At 41.2% G+C, this 21,967-nt stretch overlaps 1 long non-coding RNA gene across 2 annotated transcripts in view; it reads right to left on the bottom strand.

Moving 5' to 3' along the window:
* The window catches only part of LOC110132266 (uncharacterized), a 314,824-nt gene extending 297,619 nt beyond the window's left edge, over positions 1-17,205 (bottom strand). For both annotated transcript variants that reach the window (XR_011487725.1, XR_011487728.1), the window contains exon 1: positions 16,985-17,205. This is a non-coding gene — a long non-coding RNA (uncharacterized lncRNA). The remainder of the gene's footprint in view (positions 1-16,984) is intronic.
* Between the last annotated feature and the right edge of the window lie 4,762 nt (positions 17,206-21,967).

The raw sequence follows: 21,967 nt of genomic DNA, 5'->3' as shown, positions 1-21,967 counted from the left end.
CAAGATAATCTCAGGAGTGTGCAAGGTCACAAACGCTTCTTCTGGGCAGCTGCCATATCTTATGGTGTTTTGAATCTACCTCGGGTTATCGGACATAAGAGACACTCAATAAATATTTGTTGAATGAATGATTAAAACCGATAAAAGTAGAACTTGAATTACTTATTTTCACACAATTGTATTATTTGCATAGTAAATTTAGTATACAAATATACTTGCTTTTTTGGCCAACATTCTAAACGGCAACAATATCTCTAAGCAGGCTATGCTTTTAGACACTCATCAAAATTGGTAAAATCCAGCACGGGGCCTCAGTGCTGCTACCTTCCTCTGTGAAGTTTATGGAAGTTAAAAATCTTGCAGTGGGCTTGATGGCTAGAAGGCTAAAGATTCTATATCAGTACGTGTAAGGGTTTTCGCAGAATTTACCCCAGGCCACTCTCACGGTAACCACATTTCATGATGGCCCTCTCTGTTTAGTAGTGGGGGTGAGGGTGGGGGCGCTGGGCTAGGCAGGAGATGTCACATTCACCACAGTACTCAACAGAATAAATAGAGCCAACCAGTAAAAACAATGGTGTGGCAACTGGGTACATACAACACTAAACTGATTGGGTATGGAGGAGGCGCGCGCATTCCTGGTGAAGAGGAGAGGAATAAAACTCAGAGGGTTGAGAATAGTTAAGCTACCTACATGGTATCCCAGCAAGTTTGTCTGAGGGGTAAAGATGAAGATGACTTGTGAAATAGGTAAGAAGTTAAATGTAATTATTGGGAGACTTACATTTAGGAAAAGAAAATCATAGAATTATGAATCAGAGATCATCAAGGTTTTATTTATCTATGTTTGGTTCATATTTGTTCCAACTGAATTAGACAATCAGACAATTGTAATTGTTATAATTTTTTTTTTCAAATTTTGGCTCCTTTCAGCTTTAGTCAATCGAAGATTATGCTGAACAACTCTGATCTTTCTAAGTGGCAACCCCTCAAATGCTTAAAAACTTGTCCTTACAGTTTTCTGCAGAACAAGCAACCTCAGTTTTTTAGTGTTTCCATGTGTTATTCTGCCAACACTTCACCCTTCAGCTCTTGTCTTTTGGCCAATGGACTTCTTTAAAGAACTGTTCAACAAGAAAATTAAAAACTGTGGGCCTTAATGAAGCCAAACCTCACCTCATGAGCATCCATAACCAACATCAAGTTTATCACCTCTCAGCAGAGTTTATCTATCTCTCTGGTCTCCCTGTGATGAGATCTGAACTTGTAGCCCATTTCCTTTACAAAACTCAAAGTGCACCAGCCACATAATCTATTCTCATCGGGTTCTCATAAGAGAGTGTTTGCTGCCAGCATTTTTCAAGGGTGAGCAAAGATGGAATACAGTAGAAATCAGAGAAAAATTGAAATATAAAGGTGGAAAATAATTTACCTGACTGACACTGTCAGCCAATGCCCAAGGAATGAATAACACCCCAACATCTTGCTCAGGAGGATTTAATTTTTTCCTTAGATGAGACCACACTGCTTGTAGAGATGGTTTGGCAACTGGAGATCAGAGGGCGACAGCCTTCACGTTTCCTGATCCCCTGGGGAGGACTTGGCCTCCCCTCTGTGCAGGGATCTCTCCACTCACCCAGCAACAATCCAGTGCCTGCCTCCCAGCTGGGTTAGAGAACAAACACTCATCATGTCAAAGGGGGTCTGGCCACCAGGTGTTGTCTTACTTGCCAACTGCCTTTCAACAGCAGCCAGGATGTAAGATATGCCCCTGATGGGCATAAATGGATACAGTACATGCTATCATTCATTACGGAAGAAGGAGGCAGCTTGTGCCTTGGAAAGCATAGGGTTTTGTCCAACCATGGGGTTTTGTCCAATGGGTGAGGATCAGAACTGTAAGCAATGAGAGGGGTCCTGAAACACAGGCCAGGCAGAGGCCAAACACCTGGCAGGGTTAGTTCATCGCCAATAATTTGATTCCAGTATAGGTTATGCATTTTGTATCAAACGTAGGTGGTTGAGAAATGACTAGGTTAAAAACTGCAGTAACCCACACCACAACTCACTCTCTCTCCCATCTCTCTCTCATTCTCCCTCTCTCTCTACCTCACACACACATACACACACACACCACAATGTACACAATGAAACCTTCCTTCTCAGAGGACAATTGCAGTGATCCATCTCACAGCAATCTCCCATCCCAGGGGAACAGCATCGCCCAGGAAGGGCAGATTCTGCTGCCCCCATGGCAACTGGCCACTGTCCTCACTGGCCTGAACCCTGGGTCCATCAGCAGCCCTTCGTGGATGATGGAGTATGGGCTGGCAAAGCAGTGATTTTCCACTGGAGAAGCTAAGAAAGGAGCTCGGCTCTCAAGGTCACCTCACCCCACCCCCATTTTCCTAGTCACTCTGGCTTTCTCTCAGGACGGCTTGCATCTTAGCCGAACGTGACGAAAGAAAGTTGGCCCCAGAGGTGTCTCCGAGTGTCTCTGCCCAGAACTAGAGAGAAGTTTTTGGCAGGACTTCCAAGCTACAAGCAAATTCCTAACAGGGTTTGGCAGATCACAAACAATTAGGTGACTGCACTTTGTAATCAGCCCATGGGGATGGTGAGGCTGTGCGACAGCCAGATTTCTGGTAAAATGTTGCTTTGGTTGGAACCAGGAGCTTTTCAGCATCCCCAGGCCTCAAGGAGGCTGGAAGGAACACCAGAACTGCTTATTTTGGGCAAATCTGAATTGTCAACGATCACAAGGGAGCTTCAAAATGGCAACCACGCTAAGTCTACCAGCTCTCCTAAATCCACAGGGATTGTCTGTTGGGAGAGAGGTACACTGAGTCCTTGAAGGCAAAGAGCCCCCTTTCCGTCTTGTTCCAAATCAATGCAAACTGTGAGGCCTGGTGGCTAATCAGCTCTCCTAGCAGGAGGGAGAAGTGAGCTGAATGCTCTGTGGGCCTGGTGCCTGCCTCCAAGTCACAGGGAATCAAGCTCAAAATGGAGAGACTTCTTCTGACTTGCAGCCGCAGGAATGATCCACACCTTCCGAAAGGGCTCCTTCCCAGGTCAGGGGCTGGGAGGGAGGCTGTGAGCCATGTGTGAGGAGTGGGCGTGCCTCAGCGGGGCTTCTCCGAGGACAGCCCCACGGAGGGCCTCAGGGCCGGAGTCCGGAGGCCCACCCGGGTGCCCTGGCATGGGGCCTGCCCGCAGCCTCGGAGCGCTGTGCACGCACCCGGGTCTGTTACCCAGATGTGAAGGCAGCTTGACCTGCCCGGCCGTCGCTCGCCACGCTTCCCCAGACGGGAAAGACCGGGGCTCCAACACGTCTTTGCCCGCGGTCCCTTCGGGTCCAGTGGCAGCTGGGCTGCCCCCTAGTGGAGCACAGGCTCTGACGAAGGTGGAAGTGATGATTCTGGCACTTCCTAAACGGGCCGCAAGTCAGCTCACAAAAATGGAGACTGAATAAAAGAAACCTATTTTAGGTTGCAATCTCTTTGGGGAGGGACTCCTTTTCTAAAGGGAGTTTACATGCCATGGAAACAAATCCCAGAAGCCCAGTTTCAGCTTATTAGCGCTAAATTGGCCACAGCAAATGAGCACTGCAATTGTCAGTGACCTGAGGTTTTATAAGCACACTGGGACTGTTTGCAGAGATTTTACATGCTCCCTGCAGAGCAGCTGTGGGGAGGCAATGAGACCCGCTATTCCATTTCGAAAGCCCAGAATAGCAATGAAGCCACCCCATGGTGCCCCTCCATGCAAGGGTCTCCTGGGGCCAGAGGCTTCCTTGCAATCTTTGCTCTACAGCTTAGCCTTATTGAAAAGGCAAGAACCGGAAGTAAAAGGAGCCTTCACATCTGTTTAAAATGGATTTGGAAGAGCCCTAGTTTGGCAGGGCAATGGTGAGAGTGGCCCATGAAATTCAGCACTAAGGGGCAAGAGAGAATGTCTAGTCTAGTTCCCAGCACTACGACATGGTGGGGGACGGAAGGCATGGATGACTGCTGAAGTGAGCAGAAAACTCTCCTCTTGCCAATAGTACACAGCAGGGAACTTGGCAGGGAACAAAGTCCAAAGATGCCTTATTTTGTTATTATTTTCTGTCTTCTCTCATTAAGTGTTATCTTTTGTGGAGTTTACATCCTAAGGACAGATGAAAAATATGTGCATGCCCGCTTCCAGTAATTAAAAATCTGATCGGTTCTGGGAAGGAAATAAGCAAGAGGTTGAGGAGTAAATGGGAGCTTGTGGAGACTGGTGAGGAGGGTGTCTGGAGCGGGCAGGACAGTGAGGGTGGAGGTGAGGCCTCTAAGAGAAGCAGGAGAGGGCGTTCCTGGCAGGGGCGCAGTGAGTGGTGAGTTTGTGAGAGAGGGGAGAGCGCCGATGCTTCTGGAAGTGCAATACAGCCTTCACTGAGGAAGAGAGGCACGACATTACGTTACGGAGCTGGGCAGATGCTCCATCAGGCAGAGTGCTGTTGCAAGAGTTTTTTAATGTTCCTTCTTGAAATTCTGTTTCTTCATGGCTAGAAAATAACAGTATTGTGGTCCGTCACCAAGCACTCTTTGTCAACTCATCTTTCTACACACACACACACACACACACACACACACACACAGGCACACACTCCTGAGGGTTGTTGTGGCCAGATTCCTTACCATTTATTCTCTCTCTCCTCCCTTGCTCTGAGCCACTCTATGGCATAATAGTTCTATGTTAGTGACTTTCAATTCTTTCTTCTCTCCCAACTCCAGTATTTAATAAAATGATCAATTAATTAATTCAACATCTACTGTATATCAAATATTCTGTTAACTTCTGGGACTATAAAAAATTTAATAAAGCCCCTACTTTGTTCTCTTTGACCTCCACCTGGGGATTGGATAGTAAGGGTGACTGTAGGAGTACAAAGTGAAGAGGAACATGCCATCCATCACAGGGGTTTAATGAGACAACGCTTGAGTTGGATCCCTAAGGAGGAGAAGATTTCCATTGAGAAGAAAGGGCTGTAGACAAAACACCAAGACAAAAACCAGCACACACAAGGCACAGAAGAGGAACTGGCCTTTAATTGACCAGGAGTGGTTCTCTGCATCCTCCTTACTGGGTCCCAAGGCTGTTAGATGGATATGTCAAAGTCTAAAGAGGAACCATGAAATACCATTCCCATAACGGTGAGCACCGTGTTTGTGAAGAAGAGATTCAGACATCTGAAAAGCACTGTCCACACATGAGAAGGATGTAAGTTTGACCCTGGGACAGTATCAAGAAGATGTGGCCATGATCCTGTGGTAGTTTATCTCAAAGGTAAAGCACAAACGAACAAAACTGATAAACCGAAGTCACAAATTAGATAAACAGTCTGCTCTTGGTAGTTATTAGCACTTTCCTAGAATCTCTGGGTGTAGGTAAGAGACCCTCAATATGGGGAGTGAAATATCGGGACAGTCTACTAGTGGGAGTGCTTAACGGATGATTAGACACTTGGAAAACAGCACCTGTGGGGAACTATGAATAAAACTGGGATTGTAAAGCATGGGGAAGATGGAAGAGTGATTACATGACCACCATATATAAAACGCTTTATTGGGGGGGTGGGGGAAGAGAAGGTTTTATCTTCTTTAGAATTTATTTTCTCTGGGGACAGAAGGGAAATGGTATACATGTAACCAAAAAGGCTTAGAATGGATATAAGAGTTTTCCAGACAAAGAAGTGTTTTTAAACTATGGCCAATGCTTGTATCTATAACATAATTCATGAGTGAATCTACCTAAAGCATGTTGAAATAGATGGCGACTCCTCTCAGAGTAGAGGCTTTATTCCTGGGCTGAAGAGGTCAAAGTGTCTGTTAACAATATAGAATGGGCCATTTCAGCCAATGGTAAATACCTCAGGTTCTTTATAAATATTTTTATTTAAATCCTGTTTACTTTATATCTGTGTAAACTCTCTCCCCTAATATGAGTAGTTTATATTTTCATTTTTTGCCTTTGCTTGAATTATCAAAGGTTTTTTTTCTGGTAGTTCCTAAGAAAAGCTCAATTTATTAATATTTATGTCTTGATCACTAAACGTTATTGCCATCAGAGACAGAATTCTTATGCAAACTGCATTCTATAAACTTGTACAATAAATGAAATTTAAACTTCACCACACCTTTCTGATGGAGGTTTGAGGAGGTCCAAAGACGACAGAGAAGACAGAGGGAAAGAAATGAACTGTTTGCCCCTAGGGTCATTAAGAGTCCATTGCAGGATGGAAGATAGAACAAATCTATCCTTAGAACAAGAGAAGCCTTGCAGCTCAAATTGGAAGCCCTGTCAGAAGCAGCCCAAACAATAATGAGTATCTGCAAACCATGAGGGGTTCTTTGTACATCTTTTACTTCATATATACCCACACCTCCTTTCTCCCCACCTCTCTCCCATCCCTAGGGGATGTCCCCCAACAGCTTGTGTATTGGTGGGCTACTTGCCTCACTCACCCAGAGGGCGGCCCTGACCATGATCGTACCACATGTCTGGTGAGTGTGAATTGGGACTCTTGCCTGAGGGTTGCCAGACTGCCAAGCACTGCAGGAAACACCAGATTCTAAGCACCATCCTGTAGGACCCACTAAATAGACCTGCCACCTCTACCATCAATCAAGCTGCAAAGCTGTCAGATGCTCTGTCGCTCTTTGTGGGAAATCTATGGTGTCTCAGAAGCTTCCTTGTTGCCAGCCTGAATAAAGCTACTAATTTGGACCTAACTTATTTTTCAAAACTCCTCCCAGCTCTCCAACTTTGATGTCAAACTATGTTAACAATGGCTGGCTTGGAAAGTCCCTGTAGAATTTGTAAGAAATTAATGTTAGCTTCCTCTCAACAGAAACCTAGGGCTTTGCAAAACACACCATATGCTTGTCACTTTGCCAATGAATCAAGATGTTTTTGCAGTCTTCTGAGTCTAAATAATTAATGGTAATGTCTAAAGATTACCCCAAGGTTCAGAGAGTAAGGATCAGGCCTTTCCAGTGTCCGAAGTTACCCAACCTCAGCCCCGTCCAATATTTCATATGATAAACGGTCAGGCTTCAGGACCACACACCCCCATCCACACCCCACACATTGCCGCTGTTTATTCCCTTTTCCTTTTCCCTTCTCTTCTTTCTGCTGTAATTAGATTCTTTGGGTGGCTTCAAGTAAGTGCTGCCTCTTCCCAACCCTCAAATAATATACTTCTACCCAGGTTTCTCCAGCTTCCCTTAATGGATAAGAGTGTGTATGTAATCGTTTATCCATTAACATTAGCTCTGTTCTTATCAAGAGATTAATTTCCTTTCAATACACTCTCACCAACCAATTAATCCAAACCAAGAAATCAAGTTAAATAAATCAATGTGCTCAGTCGCTCAGTTGTATCTGACTCCTTTGTGACCCCATGAACTATAGACCGCCAAGCTCCTCTGTCCATGGAATTTTCTAGGCAGGAATACTGGAGTTGGTTGCCATTCTCTTCTCCAGAGGATCTTTCCCACCCAGGGATAAAAACTGCATCTCCTGCATTGGCAGGCAGATTCTTTACCACTGAGCCACCTGGGAAGCCCCCTAAATAAATCAATAGCCCCACTAATTTTGATGATTGTAGGGATGATAGCTTTTGCCAATTTTTTTTAAAATAGTAGATATTGAGTTTTTTCTTTATAAATAAAAAGACATCTCCATGATCATTTTAAATATTTTCTCTTCACTCAGCAGAACTCTTTTTCTATTTTATAATCCTATGGGAAAAAATGAACTTATATTACTTAGTACTTATTTTCGATGCATCTCATCTCTCATCTTACCTTGTCAAAATGAAGTGCTGTTCAACCCTCCCCTAATGGGCCATTGTGATACTGTCATTGAATAAAAAGAACTGTTTCCTGCATTGTAGAAGATGATAAGAAGCAGAGTTCATGGAGTAATGGAGTGTTTCCTATATGCCAGACAGCGTACTGAGAGCTTTGCAATCATTATTTCATCTGATTCTCTAAAAATTCATTTCTGGATTAGGAAATTAGGACTTGACAGAGTTTCAAAATTTTTGTCCCAAGTCATACAATCAGTCAGTGAAGAAGCTAAACTTTGAACAGGAAGGCTCTCTCGTACCTCAGACACTCCTTAGATTTATTCCCTACAGAAGGCTGAACCAAAACACAGCTCTTCCAGGACACAAGGTCTTAGATAGCAGGGTAATGAAACTCCTCCTACTACTAATAGCAGCCTTGATACAGCCTTCAGACTAGGACTCAGCTGAAGCTGCCTTCCAAAGGACTTCTTTGTTAATTTACTTCAACTAATGAGCAAGAAGGAGTTTCCCTAGTGGATCAGTGGTAAAGAACCTGCCTGCCAACGCAGGAGATGTGGATTCCATCTCTGGGTCTGGAAGATCCCCTAGAGAAGGAAACAGCAACCCATTCCAGTATTCTTGCCTGGGAAATCCCATGGACAGAGGAGCCTGGCAGGCTATAGTCCATGGGGTCACAGAAGAGCTGGACACAACTGAATGACTAAACAACAATTAGCAAGAAGTCTAATGTTTACTGACAAAGGTTTTAATTTATAATCTTTTCCTATAAAAACAGGAAACACCCTTACTCTAAGTTCAGCTTATTATATTCATTAAATCATATTTATGTTACTTATATATATTTCATGGCAGTTCATACTCCTATCTTTCTCTCTCGATTGGGTGAATCTTCAGAAATATTAACTGCTAAGGATGAAAGCAAGCATGTAGAATAACTGAGTTCATGGACAGTATTTTGAAATAATGATGAAAAGAGCAATGTATTGACCATAGCAAGAAACAGTCTTCCCAATAACTCAGCAAACTTTCAGATACATTTTAGCATAGTTTGGTATATCTATGAATTGAACTCACAAGCCATGCTTAACGTCTTCAGAATGAAATCAAAACTACAATGAGATATAACCTTACATGGATCAGAATGGCCATCATCAAAACATCCACAAATAACAAATGCTGGAGAGGATGTGGAGAAAAGGGACCCCTCCTACACTGTTGATGAGAATGCAAATTGGTATAGCCACTATAGAGAAAAATATGGTAGTTTCTTAAAAAACTAAAAATAGAGTTACCATATGATCCAGCAATTCCACTCCTGGGACTATATCTAGAAAAGATGAAAACTCTAATTAGAAAAGATACATGCACCCCAAGGTTCAGAGCAGCACTATTTACAGTAGGTAAGACATGGAAGCAGTCTAAACGTCCATCAGTAGAGAAATGGATAAATATATATACACAGTGGAATATTACTCTGCCATAAAAAGAATGAAATAATGCCATCTGCAGCAACATGGATGGAGCTAGAGATGATCATACTAAATGAAGTAATTCAAACAAATATCATTCAATATCACTTATTTGTGGAATCTAAAAAAAATGATACAAATGAATTTACAGGACGGTCTTGGGCAAAATAAAGACAGAGTCAGCCTGACCTCAGAAGCATTGACAGCCTTGGTCGAGTAAGGCTGCAACCAATGGATGAGTAGCGTCGAGTGGCCACTAGAATGGTCCCAGGGTCATCAGAGCAGGAAAGCAGGAGTCTAGGATTCTGGGCCCAGTGCCGTGGGGCTGCTGAGTAATTCTGATGTGCGGTCACTGGCATCTCTGAGCCCACATTGATTCATCTGTAAAGCCTGTGTGTTGGAATCCATCATAAGTCTAGACTTACCAGATTCTGATGATAGTTACAAAACTCATTGCATAATTGGTGAAAATCATGTTTGTTCTCCACTTAGAATATAAGCAGAAAAATGATTTAAAATTTTTATAAATGTAAAGTTATCAAGGTTGAGTTAAAATTCCCATTATTTCCCAATAATGGGAAAATACACATTTCATTATTGACTTCCTCTTGTAGTAAGTAGGACTACTAATCCCCAGAGGAATAAGGTGTATAGAATCTTTATCAAGGGGGAAAAAACGCCCTTTGACAATACTTGAGAGAAGTTTTCTCTTGTACTTTAATTTTGAAGGACAATGGCTAGAATTTGGACATCTACAGAACAAAAGTTGGCTTAAAGCTCAACATTCAGAAAATGAAGGTAATGGCATCTGGTCCCATCACTTCATGGAAAATAGATGGAGAAACAGTGGAAATAGTGGCAGACTTTATTTTTGGGGGGTTCCAAAATCACTGCAGATGATGACTGCAGCCATGAAATTAAAAGACACTTACTCCTTGGAAGAAGAGTTATGACCAACCTAGACAGCATATTAAAAAGCAGAGACATTACTTTGCCAACAAAGGCCCGTCTAATCAAGGCTACAGTTTTTTCAGTAGTCATGTGAGAGTATGGATGTGAGAGTTGGACTATAAAGAAAGCTGAGCGCCGAAGAATTGATGCTTTTGAACTGTGGTGTTGGAGAAGACTCTTGAGAGTCCCTTGGACTGCAAGGAGATCCAACCAGTCCATCCTAAAGGAGATCAGTCCTGGGTGTTCATTGGAAGGACTGATGTTGAAGCCAAAACTCCAATATTTTGGCCACCTGATGCAAAGAGCTGACTCATTTGAAAAGACCCTGATTGTACTTGCTTCGGCAGCACATATACTAAAATTGAAAAGACCCTGATACTGGAAAAGATTGAAGGTAGGAGGAGAAGGGGACAACAGAGGATGAGATGGTTGGATGGCATCACCGACTCAATGGACATGGGTTTGTGTGAACTCTGGGAGTTGGTGATGGACAGGGAAGCCTGGTGTGCTGCAGTCCATGGGGTCACAAAGAGTTGGACACGACTGAGCGACTGAACTGAACAGAACAAATGACTGTGTTTCTTGAACAAATATTGGCATTTACAAGAGGAAAGCGGTTAACATAAATTAAAAGAAACCTGAGGCATACCAATTGCAGTATATAGATCTACACAGTACAGGAAACTTGTAAGACAATCAAGTGTTACATTGCTATTCATTCTTGCTAATTCTGTTTGGTGTTCTAATGGCTTTGAAGTTTTTTCTAAATACTGTACTCACTTATTGGATTAGAGATCCAATGGATCATACTAAAATATTTATGCATAGGGCTTCCCTGGTGGTCCAGTGGCTAAGACTCCACACTCCCAAAGCAGGGGACCCAGGTTTGATCCCTGTTTGGGGAACTAGATCCCACGTGCCACAACTAAGACCCAGAGCAGCCAAGTGAATTTTAAAATAATAATAAATAAATATTTACTATCACTGTCTTGTATATTTTTCTAGGTAGTAGCTCCATTAGTGTTAGTGTGACGATGGTCATTCATAGATTATCTGAATGTGAACTATCCACTTTGTGGATGATCTGGGACAAAACTTTAATCCAAAATGGCTTTCTTTTCTTTCACCAAGCAATTATGACCAAGTAATAAAAGTATATTTTTAAATCAGCCTAAGGAAAAAAAAACTGATTGCATCTCAGAAATCAAATTTTAGAACCTCCACAGTTTTGTTATCTCCCCACTATTCTCAAATTTCGTTTCATTGTTTAGGTTCCTCAGAACATAGAGCATGTATGAGAGAATATTTGATTAATGTAATCCTCAGTATTTATGCACATAAATATGGGGGTGGTGAGAGGGAGGGAGGAAGCAAGGAATGCCAATACAAGGACATATAATAGAAGCAAATGGTAACTTGAATCCCCAGGACCACGCAGCCAACGGCCGAGTTTCAGATGGTATTTCAGAACCATCCATTTGAGAGAAACAAAGGAAAAGAATGTATGCCTCGGCTCCCACCCCCGCAATGGGTCAGAGGTTGTCCTATGGGGCACTAACTACCCTGCATTTGTAGGTTGCACATGTGTAAGCACTGAGCAGTTTCATGGCTACCGCTCTGATAGAGATGTGCTGGGTAGGAGGAGAGGCAGGGACGGTCAAGATGCACCTGAATGAAACCAGCTGAAGCCCATGCAAGTGAGTTCTGGGAGGCTCTGAAGTAATGTGTACAGCAAGCTGATGTGCATAAATATGGAGGATTGACTATTATATGCCCTGCTATGATCTCTTGGGTGTGTCAATGCAGAAAAATGGAAATTGAGGCCTAAAAGAATAAAATAAAGGGCAACTTTCACTTAAGATCTCTATATTTGTAGTTAAAGTTTTGAAAGCATGACTTATCTAATTGCCCAGTTTCCCAGCTGTCTAATGTCTCAGTTCCCAGTTTCACCTTAGGTGTATAGTATCATTAATAACACAATATTATTTTAATTACTATATTTTTAAAAGTGGAAAAAAAAAATAGAAGTGGAGAAAGTGGGTTCTAGGGGCATTATAAAAATTGAGAAGTGATTCATTACTATTAATATCATTGTTTTTAAAATGAAAGAGTAGATATTATCCAGTTAAATTTCTGGAAGTAGTTATTCTAAAATTCATTTTCATTTTGAAACATATTCTTGGAAAAAATTTTCCATTTTTTTTACTATTAACTAGAAAAGTATTAATTTTAAAATATTATAAAATATTTCAAATACTATGAATTACATTTGCTGTATACTGAATGACTGGGGAAAGTACATAATTTAACTGAGTCAATAGTGATAGATCACCTCAATCATCACCCATCAAGTTGATATAAAGATTAAAAATATATTTTTCTACTCCTATGAGGTCTGTAATCTGGTTAGAGAGACAAACACACATATAAAGCTGAAAACAAGTGCTTTCACTGAACCACCCTGGATTTTTCCAAGGGAGAATGGAGTTTTGGGGGGACTCTGGGAATTAGTAGCAGTACTGACGGTGGTGATGGCTTTGTGAAAAAAATGGGTCTTGGAGTTTTATGATTTTGACAGGAGATAATTGAGCCCTCTGTTGAAACCAAATAAGTATTTTTTTGAAACCAAATAAGTATTATCTAGATGCTTGGACAATAAGCAAGTTTATTTCTCCTGGAAATCCTACTTGTAATTCTGCTTCATCACTTTTATGTCACTAAATTATCTATACACTAATGGCATATTGTTGAGGCATCCCTTTAGAATACAAAATAGTCCTCAGAAGACAAGTGAGATGGCTTTCTTCCATACAAGCTCATTCCCAAACTAGGATCACTCCACATTGTCTTTAAAAGAAATGCCAGTTCATTCGCTGAAAACAGATTCCATGTCTCTGGAGTTAATGACAGGGGAGTATGCTCACGGGATTCCATCATTAGTGGATCTTCTGGATCCTGAGAGCTCAGTCTCTCCAGTAGGCTTTCTTTGAGGTGAGTTTGTAATTCAACCACCTATACGTTAAAAATTCAGACAACTGGGTTTTAACACAGACCCAGTGAATCAGACCTTTTACTGTTGAAGTCAGGAAAAAAAAAAAAAAAAAATATATATATATATACACACACACATATATGCATATTTCAATTAAAATATATACATGTATATGTATATATATTTCAATTTCCCCAGATTATTTTTGTGCATGCAGAAGGTTGCAAATCTTCACAAAGGAGCTGACCCGAAAGGGTAGCGAGGCAGCTGTTTTACACTATCTAATCTGGCTCTTCTGCTGATGTCATTCTCCCCAAATTTCCTTGGAAAGATAACCACAAAGGATATATGGCTCCTCTCAGGGAGTGGGGTTGCCAAGGGTGCCAGGAGTCAGGACAGGCTCTAAGAACTTTGGGGACCAAAGAAGGACCCTCCTGACACATGACTGGATTTGTATTGAAATTTGGTTTTTCCTGCTTTGTTCCAAATCAGTGATTCAAGAACTAAAAGACGAAAAATAATGACTAGTGACTCCAACAGTGAAATATATTTAAATGGAAGTAAAACCAACAACTCCAAATCCATAGTCTTGTTCTCCTTTTCACCCCTGTGAACTTCTGTGTGGGATATGAAAACTATATCATCCGGGGGATTTCCCTTCACTGTCATCCTGGTAATTATCTTTGCCTCTTCTTTTTCTTAGATTGTGTATCTTCCTCTTTCTTGGTTTACTCTCTCAATATGGTGGAGCATCATTCAGTAGTTTCCTCAGAAAAGATGTATGTGAAGTAAATTATTTGAGAGGAAAAGTATAACTTGTTCAAGACCAATATCCTACAAACTGACCTACCAGCAAGTGTTATCTTCTTCAAAGCTCAGTTTAAACAAGATGTGCCTGGTGCTTCTGGCAACTAATTCCAACCATCAACATTTGGATCCCTGTTCCCCAGTCATTCCAGGAGAAGGGCTGGTGCTTTACTAACCATGAAAGCTGATGATATACGCCCACCACTACTTGACTCTTCATACGGCTGCAACCTCAGGGCTTAGATTTCAGCACTCGGATCACTCTAGGGGTGGGGTTGGTGCTATCTCCAATTAAAAATAGTATCTTGGCAGAAGAAGACTAGAGATAAGTTTTGGCCAAGTACTATTACCCTTGTATCCTGGCCTCTGATTACATAGAAAATGTTTTGATGCTTCCCTAAGTATGCAGTTAAAAAACCCCAAAGTCCAAGTATCTGAGTACTTTCTCCAGAGTTTGACATTTAGCTCTATCAGACTATGCTCTTCTCCAGGATATTGTGTGAAAACTTCACACCTGCTACTGATGCTGCTACCATGGATATCCCTGGTGAACAGTGCTCCAGAAGTTCTGGTATATATGCTATTTAGACATTTGCCATTGTACAGTATCTTGAATGTGTGAAAATGTTTGTTTTCCTGTTCCTGTCCCATCCTCACTGTCCCGCCAACACCAATACCATTCCTACCATCTTTGGGTGGGTATAAAATTCTGAGTTGAAACAGTTTTTCTTTTATAATAAATAAACAAATTAATTCATTGTTTACTCCATTTTACTGTTCAAGAGTTCAATCCCAGTTCTAATTTCCAGGCTGTTGTATCTGAACTATTTGTCTCATTTTTGTTTATGACCTGTTTGGATTTTGCTTTTTGTTTTGTTTTTCTGTTTTTCTTTCTTTTTGGAAACTTAGAATCTTCTCCCTAAAACAGTATTCTGAAATGTTATACTTATATACCTTGGCATAGGTATTTGTTTAACCTGTTAAAAATAGATTAAAGGACATAACTGTTAGGCCCTTTCTACCTAGAAACTCACGTACTTTGGGGATGGAAATTTTTCCCTGAGTTATTTATTTGATGACATCCTCTATTTTTTCAAGGTCTTCCTTTTATTCAAAAGTCCTGGACTAATTCTCATTTTTTTTCTCCTGTTTTCCATTTCTTTATCCTCTCATCTTTTCTCAAAATGTTCTCAATTTTGTCTTCAAATTCTTCATATGAACTTTTCATGTCTGCCATCATAATTTTAATTCCCAAGAGCTCCTTTTTGCTTCTATGTTCCTTTTATATAGTCCATAGCTCACTGTTTTATAAGGTATCTTCTTTGTTTTCTGGGTATAAAAATGAGTTATTTTGTTGTTGTTGTTACTTTTTTCTCTCCTCCCTGCATTATTGTTACTATTTTCTTTGTTTATTTTGATTTCCATCTTTCATATTAGAAATTATCCTCAAATGTCTATTGAACTTTATCATAACAATCACGTTTAAGGTGGAGACTTAAAGACTTAGTTGGAATCTTTACATAGAGAGGTTAACTCTTTACAGGGAGAGCTAATTGATTGGTTTATCATATAAAAGAGCTTGTGATTAAAAAAACGAAAGGAAGAAAAAAATCTCCTCTAAAAATGTGTACCTAAAAGTAATCCTACGTTCATGTATGGGGATTACATATTAAGAACTCCTTAATTAATGAAGTAAAAATGCTCATTGCTGTTTTTATACCTTACAGCTAGTTAATGATCAAATATTTTTATAGCCTTTTCTTGAACACCTTGGCTAATGGAAGCCCACTGTAAACCAAGACAGTCCATTTTTTGGGAACAGGTCCATTATCAAAAAGATATTCTTTGTTTGTTCCAAATACATCTCTCTGTTATGTTTATCCTTTTGTCTTATTTATGCTTATTGAATATATTAAAATCCAATCAAAGGACTTCTTTTCTACTTGGAGCTTTTAACATAGTTTATATTAATCCTATATAAGCAATTTAACTTATCTTGGCTAGCACTATAAAACAAATACCTCTGTTTCCCTGAAAATAACGGTAAAAAAAAAACTTAATATACCACCCCTCCCCCCCTGCCCCTGCACAGTCTCTCAAAGATAATCCTGGACTATTGGGTGCTTAGACTTGTATTCTGTTGAGATATAAAGATGCCAACTGAAGTATTTATAGACCATAGATTCTGTTACATTGGGAAGAGTTTATTGCTGTGAGTGGGTGGCAGATGAAAACTAGATTTGGTTAGGCTGGGAGCCAAAGAAGACCCTGTATCAGCTACACTTTGGGAGTCTTGAGACAGTTATCCAGATAGGTCATAACTTCAATGATACCAGGAAGCTCCTTAGCTTTTGACATTTTACAAGAGCACAATACATGGCTTTATTCCATATCTACCCTACACTAACAAAGTTAAAGAGAGCAAGCCTGTTCTTTTTCACAGCCACACCACACAAATCCTGGAGCACAGACATTATGCAACAGGGTGGCCAAGGAGCTTGGTAAATCTTTTGCAGACAACAAAAGCCATTTGTTCCTCCTACATAAACAGCTACCAACACATAGGGGTGTGTTGCTTTCACAGAGGCAAAAAATCCTCAACTTAAAAACAAACAAACAAAAAACCATTCTTAAGCTACCATCTGATTCCTTTAAAAGCCTTCACAGATCATCCTCAGAGCGGAATCAAGAGTGCTATATAACATAGGGAGCCCAGACTGGTGCTCCGTGATGACTTAGAGGGACGGGATGGGATGGGGGAGGGAGGATCTAGAGGGAGAGGCTATGTATAGAATTATGATTACAATTCACCTTGTTATATGGCAGAAACCAACACAACACTGTAACTCAATTACCCTCCAATTAAAAAAATAAATTAAAAAAAAAGAGTCCTGTAAGCCTTCTATCTCACATTTCCTCCCTTACCTTTAACATCACAAAGGTGGATGAACTTCCAGGCTCTAACCTGGCTCCACCCCAGCACCTGGCTCTCTTGCCTTTGAGGACCAGCCAAGAATGAACTCAGCCGGAGAGAATGTGCAGAGAGTTTAGGAGCCAGGAAATCAGGAGCAGAACAAACCCTTCCTCCCGAGGTGATGGGCTCCACAGCTGTCCCAGCCTCAGAACCCTGCAGTGCCAGTCAGGAGCCTGGCTCTGCCCCACCTCCGCCTCTACACGCCTGGCAAGGGGTCTTTTTGTTGTTATTCTTTCTCCTCCTCCTCTCCTGATTGCAGGCCCAGTGTTTGCTTGTCTTGCAGCCAAAGATAAACTCCAGGCATTCAGAAGGCTACTCTAAATATCCAAATAGGGCACTGCCTGGGAAAAGGAACAATTTGTCTTAGGATACTTTCCTGTTTGCTTTTTCCTTTTTAGCTCATTCTGACTAGGCAACACAGGGTATGTGGGTTCAAAAAGTCTCAGCATTTCAAAGTATCATGAAATGTATCATGAAATGCTTTTTCCTTCTTAGCCCATTCTGACTAGACAACACAGAGTACATGGATTCAAAAAGTCTCAGCATTTCAAAGTATCGTGAAATGTATCAACCCTATTTCATCCTTGAATCCCACATTCCCACCATTCTATATCCATCTTCCACCTTTCTTCTATTGACATCAAATTTACTGTTTCCCTAAGAAGTGCCCATATTTGCAGACAGTGCTATTAGAATTCTCTTCTTTCTCTGCATTCACTGAAGATATTTGGAAAAAAAAAGTCAAATTTGTGAGTGTGTATGCTGTGGCAGGAACTTTCTCCATTCCTGATATGCGTGCTTAGTCAGGTCTGACTCTTTGGGGCCCCATGGACTATAGCCCACCAGGATTCTCTGTCCATGGGATTCTCCAGGCAAGAATACTGGAGTGGATTGCCATTTCCTCCTCTAGGAGATCTTCCCGACTCGGGGATCAAACCCATGTCTCCTGTGGCTTCTGCATTGGCAAGGTGAGCCACCTTGTGTTTGTGTTCAAACCTAGAAATTATACAGCTTGGGAAGTCTTTCTTCAACGTATGGTATACTTAAAAATTAGAAAAACATCAGGATTTACCCCTTTAGAGGAGCAGGACTGAAAACAAAATTCTAAAGGACATTGTTGTGTTTAGAGTTGTGCTCATTTGAAAGAATCCAGCAGACACAGTGGGAGACAAGAAGATTACTTATTGCCTTCTGGAGAGGATAGCTGATCTAGCAAATGCCATATTCCATTCCAGCTCAATAAGAAGCCTTGTGTGTTCAGTGACTTATTAAATGCAAAACATGTACAGACTTCACTGAATAATAAATAGATGCAAACAATCCCTAAATATGACTAGGAAGAGAGAGCAGAAACAGTGAACATGAGAGAGGCTAAAGACAAACGGTGCAGAGTCTGAAGGGGCTGCTGGTTGTCCAAAACTGGGGCTCTACACAAAAGTGACCTCTGGACAAGTCAAGCGAAAGGGCTCAGAGAGGCACCCTGGCGGTGTACCTGGAAGTCAGATCACACTTGCAAGATAAGGATGAATGTGACTTGTTATAGTCTGCAAATAATTGGATCTCTACCACACGAGAATGAAAGTAGAATGGGGACAATGTCTGCTGCCCAGGAATTCAGCATGCCAATTAGAAAGCCATGGGCAGGGGTAGCATCAGAAGGTGCCACATAGCATTATGAATGTTCCCCTGTCTCTGGGCAGACATTTGTGGGCCCTGGCGAGGACATAATGGATGGTGACTGAGTTTTGTGCCCTCCTCAGCACAGGAGGTGATGTCCACAAAGCCAAGGGCCAGAAGCACATGGGGGTTGGAGAATGGACATTTTCCTTCTGTTCTTAAACCATTCAGTGAACAGCTGGGTACTGAGAAAATAAGCAGGTGATTTCAGATTTGCAAAGCTGCATCCTGACCCCCTAGGCAGAGCCTTTGAGAACAGAAGGTAGGAGGCTGACAGAGATAGGTAGATGTGGGCATCTGAACCTAAAACACTAACTCTGATTACATATGGACCCTTGAGCCAGCTGCTAGACAGGACTGCCATGGTGCCAGGAAGCTGTCTCTCTCTCAGCATGGAGAAGCCAGATAAGGACCACCATTTGGTGAAGATTTCTGTTGAATAAGTTAATTCTTGAATTGAGAATGTAATTTAAAATTCCTGCTGGTGATAATTCTATGTTTTGGATTTACTTCTATAAGCTTCTAGAATTTTCCTGTGCCTACTGATGCCATTTATTGATAACAAGTTCATTTCCACTGGTGAAAGGGTCTCCAACCCATCCCCCACCTTTCCTTCCTGTGTCAATGAGAACAAAGATGAGAGGAAACGAAGGTGGGAGATATGCAAAAACTGTCCCACAGAGAAAGCAACATCACATTAATTAACAATTCCAGTACTTGCAAGAGAGTGTGGAACATTAAGCAAGCTAAGTGGCCTGAGCATTACTGTTCACAGATATTTGCTGCTCCTGCCTCAGAGGGTTTTATTTTCTTACCCACTTGGGCACATGATGTGCTTTCCAAAATGAAATGAAAGCAGAAATGACAGGTGTTATGTGTCACTTTATGCACAGGCTTAAAGACCGCTATAAGATAGTCCTCTTTTTTCTCTGCCAGGAGATTGTTCCAAACAGGGGCTTCTCCTTCACTGTGGGTCCCTAGAATGGAGTGATGTGGAGCACGGATGGATCTGATCTGGAACAGACATGTAGCATGAATGAGAAGTAAACTTTTAATATTATATGCCACTGAAATTTGAGGATCTTTTGCTCTAGCAGCATAATCTGGCCTATACCAATTAATACAAAGTACCCTTAAAGTATAAGTCAACTTTGGTTTTGAAATATATGTATATTAATTTAAAAGATTGATAAGCGCTACAGCAAAACAATAGTGATTATTTCCTGGGTTGGGTATTATGACTTTTTTCTACTTTATGCTTTTCTATAATTCCTAAATGTTCTTCAGTTAACAAATATTGCAATTAATATTAAGAAAAACATATATATTATGTTCTTTAAAAGGCAAGGTAAAGTGCTTTAGACTGAAAGTTCTATTGTGAGTCTTACCACTCATCCTAAAGTATGGGACTTTGGGTGACAAGTGTAGCATCTTTAAAAGTATCCCTAAGATCTGCACCATTAACCCCAACTGACCTCCTGTACCCCTTCATCCTTGATTCCCCTCAGCTCACAATCCTCCAAGCCAGACTTGACTGAAATGTGCTGAGGTCCCCGTCTGCAGTGTGGTGGTGCACAGCTTAACATTCACTTGCACAGAAGAGCCTCCATCCTTCTTGGGAGCTGTGTGAACATGGCCTTCCCTTGTTTTTCATTTGTGATCATCAGAATCAAAGGACTTCTTTTCTAAGGCCTATTCCTTCACTATCAAATGCAAAAATGTCTATCTCTGGGTATGGGAATAGAGGAAATACCTCTTTCCTGCAGATTTATCAGGAAATTAATAATATATCCCAGAATTAAAACACCTTGATACCCTACTTAAAAAGACTAAGTAGGGATTTAAAAATCATATCAGGGTGAATCAGAAAACCCACCATCATTAGAAAGTCATGGCCTCACTCTCGGTCTTTTCAAGTAAGGTTACCAAGGTGTTTTATGCTAATTACATTATTAAATTCCTTTATGACTCAGTCAGGATAAGAAACACTATGTGCTATAACAACTAAAAACTTTGGTAACATCATTATCATAATAACCATGGTAATTTTCTCACTTCTAGGCTAATGTGAGTCAAGAGGCTCTCCTGAGTGAATTTTCTAAAGCAGTGATCCCCAAACAAGATTCCTTTTATGTTGAAACTCTTTTTTCAACAATTGCACTATGGTTGACATCAGAGGAGGAAGAGAAAGTGATCATACAGGGACTTTTACACAGTACCTGGAAGTGATAGACATCATTTCAGACCACATTCTGCTGTTTAGAAAACCACTAGATGCACCAACCAGAGAAGGAAACTGGGAAATGGAATCTTCTCTGTGCTCAAGAAAAAACAAATAAGATGGGTAAGCATACAGCAGGTTGCTGACTCACTTTTATGTTTTAGTAATCAAATATCCATTTTATTCTTTCTTCAGCACATGGAACTCACTCACTTCTTCTAAGAGGAGCAATTCAAAGTTCTATCCAAGAGTCGAATCCAAAGCTTGAGTCTTGGATCTCCGGGAGAAGTGCAGATGGGGAAGAAGACGACTTCCCCATCAGGTCCAAATGAGATTCCTTTTGATCTGATAACCTGTGAACTAAAACAAAAAGCTGCCCACCCCATTACCCTACCACATAAACCCCAACAATGGGAAATATATAAAGGACAGCCTCAACAAACCCCTCCACTTGGAAGATGAAGAAGGGAAGTCCCATGTCAGTCACTGAACCATAAGAATTTTGAAGTCCCGCTGAGCAAATGCTCCAAAAGACCCCAACCCTGGAGAGGGGACAGTACCTCACTAGGCCAGGTTCTGTTCTCTGGGTAGAACTCCTCTGCCCATTGTTCTCTAGGGCCTCTGGCTCTGCCCACAGAGGCTCCTCTTTCTTTGTTGTTCTTCTTGCATTGAGGGCAGCCTCATAGGAATTAAACAACATTTGAAGCTGTCTCCTTCCAGCTTCATGTATCAATATGCCTGCTACCCACCTATATCCCAGCTATGTCCTTTCCATGAAGAAATCAAACTTTGGAACTACCAGGTTTTAATACAGAAAACAGAAAGTGCTCTTGATAATCTGAGCAAGAAGAAGTTGAACCCAGGGAGTTAGAGGACATGTAGCAATTGGAAGGTCATGAGAGCACAGCTCAGGAATGCCACTTTCAAGAAATACAGAAACACAGGGTGGGAAGCCACCACCACCAGTCACAGCTTCTGCAGCACAGACATAGTTGATTCTTGGAAAGACTTTCAGTGCAGTTAGAAGTCACTGACA

This window comes from Odocoileus virginianus, chromosome 1 (genome assembly GCF_023699985.2).
Source record: "Odocoileus virginianus isolate 20LAN1187 ecotype Illinois chromosome 1, Ovbor_1.2, whole genome shotgun sequence".
Taxonomy (NCBI): Eukaryota; Metazoa; Chordata; class Mammalia; order Artiodactyla; family Cervidae; genus Odocoileus; species Odocoileus virginianus.
Note: the sequence above shows the minus strand (reverse complement) of the source record. Positions and strands in the feature narration are given on the sequence as shown.